Below are 3,265 nucleotides of genomic sequence, written 5' to 3' on the forward strand. Positions count from 1 at the left end.
ATATTGTCAGTTTTAGTAGATTGGTGTGGACTATTACCTTCAATGTTCAATGTAATGTTAGAATTACGAGCTTGAAGGGTGATCCTTTCATCTCCCACACGAAGTGTAAGTTCACCTGTGCCAACATCAATAATTTTTTTAGCAGTTTCTATAAAAGGCCTCTCTAATATCAAAGGGGTGTTATTATCCTTCTCTATGTCTAGAACAACGAAATCAACGGGGAATATGAACTTATCTACTTTCACGAGTACATCTTCAAGAATACCCCTAGGAAATCTTATAGTTTTATCTGCCAATTGAATGCTCATCCTAGTTTGTTTAGGTTTCGCAAGAGCAAGTTGTTTAAACATTTTGTAAGGCATGACGTTAATACTAGCCCCTAAATCAGCTAATGCATGACTTATATCTAAACTACTTAAACAAGGAATTGTAAAACTCCCTAGATCTTTCAATTTGTAGGGTAGCTTATTCTGTATAATAGCTGAGCAGACTGCGTTTAGCTCCACATGCGATGCTTCGTCCAACTTCAGCTTATTTACTAAAACCTTTTTTAAGAATTTCATTGCATTTGGCATCTGCGACAAAGCTTCAATAAACAGTAAGTTAATATGTAATTTTTTAAAAGTTTTAGGAATTTACCGATTTGTTCGTCTGAGCGGTCTTTCCTTGTAGCGTTAGGGTATGGCACACGAGGTTCATATTTGACAGTTACTGGCTTGTTTGTATTTTGATCTAGCTCATCTCTCTTTTAGCTTACCATTGTTTCTTGCTTTGGTTCTGTTTCAGGCTCCATGACTCCTTCGTTATTCTGGATATTAATTGCGTTGAGCTGTTCCCGTGGGTTGGGTTCAGTGTTACTTGGTAAGCTACCTTGTGGTCATTTGGAGATTAGTTTGGATAGTTGGCCTATCTGAGTTTCAAGCCCTTGGATCGATGCTTGTTGATTCTTAAGTATTGTCTCGGTATTTTGGAAACGGGTTTCTGACACTAATATGAATTTTGAGAGCATCTCCTCAAGGTTTGGCTTCTTCTCTTGTTGATAAGGTGGCTGTTGAAAACCCTGAGGATATTGTGGCTTTTGATTTCCTTGACCACCCCAGGAGAAATTTGGGTGGTTCCTCCAACCTGCATTATAACTATTACTGTATGGGTTATTTTGAGATCTGAAGTTATTGTTACCTATATAGTTGACTTGTTCCTCTTTGGTTGTGGGATTGAAGGATTGATGTTCTGTATGCACACCTCATTACTGGATGTACCTGCGTAGAACTAAGAAAACCATCAATCTTTTTATTGAGAAGTTCTACCTGATTTGACAGCACAATAACTGAGTCGACGTTAAAAACGCTGGCTGTTTTCGTTGGCTTAGTCCTCATGACTTGCCGCTAATAGTTATTCAGTGACATCTCCTCTATAAACTCATAGGCATCTTCCGGTGTTTTATTATTGATGGTTCTGCCAGCAGCTGCATCAACCATTTGCCGAGTCGAAGGATTTAAACCATTGTGAAATGTTTGTACTTGCAGCCAAAGCGGTAACCCATGGTGAGGGCACCTTCTCAATAAGTCCTTGTATCTCTCCCATGCATCGTAAAGTGTTTCTAAATACATCTGCACAAAAGAAGAGATATCATTACGTAATTTAGCCGTTTTAGCCCTCAAAGAAAACTAGAAAGAAACTACCGTTTATACGCTCTGGAATTCCATCATAACAGAGATAATATATTTCCCTCATATATATATAAAACCATAATCAATAGAAACATCAGAATGGTCTCACCTAAATTTTCACCATCGACTTTCTTCTAGCATATCAGAAAAGAATTCCAAAATATAAGAAATGATGATCATAACTAACCGGATTAACAAAGCTTTCCGTCAAATACCACAGTTGCTAACATTCTAATCTAATAAATTTTTCACTAGGAATGGACAACCATACATATTTTCAAGGATAGAGGAAAATATAGAATACTCAAAAGAGAGAGATAGCCATAATATATATATTTCTATTGGATTCGTCATACTCAGACATCCTTGCAAATCCAACATCATTCAAATGATTAATTTTGTCCTCACTAATCCCTTAATATTCTATTATTGCACTATTTAGTTTCACATTTGCAAGCTTATACTATAAATCTCTCACGAATCTTGTCATATAACTCTATTTTGGTAAGGGGGTGAAAATTATAAAGCCTTTAAATTTTTGACTCTCACACATATACACACTTAACAACAACACAGTATTATGCACATCGATTCAAACATTTCAACTTTCCAACTTGTTATGAACACACTTTCACATATCTTAGTAACACATGCAACTTTATTTCATATGAATACTAGCCAAACATCAGTGAACTTATCACAATACAAATTTTCATTTCTTTTACTAGAATCATCATTAATATCTAATCAACTTTCAACACTTAGCCTTATTTTACTTACCAACCTTTATCAAATTAGAGAATGTCTTACGGTCTTAAGTACATCGTTTACTTAATGCCATAGTCCAACTATGGTTTTAAAATAACTCTCATCCATTTATGTCGATGTTGTGTCCTAGACAGGTCTTACACTGACACATATCAAGCTGATGCCATGTCCCAGAAGTGGTCTTACACCAGCTTTCACAATGCTGCCGATGCATGTCCTAGACATGTCTTACACTAGCACGCATATCTTGAGGTCGATGCATGTCCTAGACATGTCTTACACTAGCTCTCGTCTCCAAGCTGATGCATGTCATAGACATGTCTTACATTGGCTCACATATCACCTGCACTGCCATGGTCCAACCAGGGTGTTATCCGTCAATTCATAATTGAACGATCATACTCAATTCCAGCGTTCCACTCAATTTGATCTTTCATTTCAGTTTTCATGCTATCATAACATTTATGACATCTTTAATTCAGAGATTTAAACATAAATGTCAATCACATGAACATACTGATTACACATCATTAAATAGAAGTACTTATACACACATTCTGTCATTTCGAGTAAAGTTTTCATTTCATAATCACTACGCCAAATGAGTTACGCATGTAACATAGTATGAATACTAACATGCATGAAAGAGCTTATCACAACTTAACTTTCATTTCATTCCACGTTTCCACATTCTTCAACTCATGATTTTATCATATATTGAATATTAATTCATGTAAAAAAAACATGAAATTTTTTTACACCATTCCAAATTTCAACATATCACAAGCACGTTTCAATCATCTCAATATTACTTCTATCATTAACAA

General features: G+C 35.6%; 1 non-coding gene across 1 annotated transcript; it reads left to right on the forward strand.

Annotated features, from left to right (window-relative positions):
• The first annotated feature begins 1,536 nt into the window (after positions 1-1,536).
• Positions 1,537-1,643, forward strand: LOC128292146 (small nucleolar RNA R71). Its single transcript, XR_008282131.1, has one exon. It is a non-coding gene; the product is annotated as a small nucleolar RNA R71 (small nucleolar RNA).
• Positions 1,644-3,265: the final 1,622 nt, after the last annotated feature.

This window comes from Gossypium arboreum, chromosome 4, assembly GCF_025698485.1.
Source record: "Gossypium arboreum isolate Shixiya-1 chromosome 4, ASM2569848v2, whole genome shotgun sequence".
NCBI lineage: Eukaryota > Viridiplantae > Streptophyta > Magnoliopsida > Malvales > Malvaceae > Gossypium > Gossypium arboreum.